Source organism: Propithecus coquereli, unplaced genomic scaffold (assembly GCF_000956105.1).
Source record: "Propithecus coquereli isolate 6110/MARCELLA unplaced genomic scaffold, Pcoq_1.0 Scaffold226, whole genome shotgun sequence".
NCBI lineage: Eukaryota > Metazoa > Chordata > Mammalia > Primates > Indriidae > Propithecus > Propithecus coquereli.
The window spans coordinates 1006384-1006757 of record NW_012147797.1 but is presented as its reverse complement, the minus strand read 5'-3'; the positions used below and the strand labels follow the sequence as shown (position 1 = coordinate 1006757).

General features: G+C 28.1%; 1 protein-coding gene across 1 annotated transcript in view; it reads right to left on the bottom strand.

Moving 5' to 3' along the window:
• The window catches only part of LOC105811015 (voltage-dependent calcium channel subunit alpha-2/delta-1-like), a 197665-nt gene that overhangs the window by 34551 nt on the left and 162740 nt on the right, over positions 1 to 374 (bottom strand). The window lies entirely within an intron of this gene.

Here is a 374-nt window from a genome sequence, read left to right as displayed (position 1 = left end):
TAACACATTGACTGCCACACTAGAAAAAAATTTTTTTCCTTGATGTTGCAGAGTAGAAAAAAATTTTTTCCCTGGGGCCTTGGTGTTTTATTAAAACAAAATGATTCTTTCTAATTTGTTATTTTTTATTGTTTTTTGTGTGTGAGTTATATGCAATAAATCGTCAACATTAATTGTAACAATAAGAACATCAACAAGTAAGATTTTCAATAACTGCAGTTATATATGCTTCATGAGGTCCCAGGCTCAAAACTAGCATGAGTTAAATACAACTCATATGGCAATTAATATGTTAACATAATAAAAACACCCCTAATAAAGCCTTTTTAGCCAGTTATTAATTTTTGAAACATAATTAACAAAAGAATGATCAA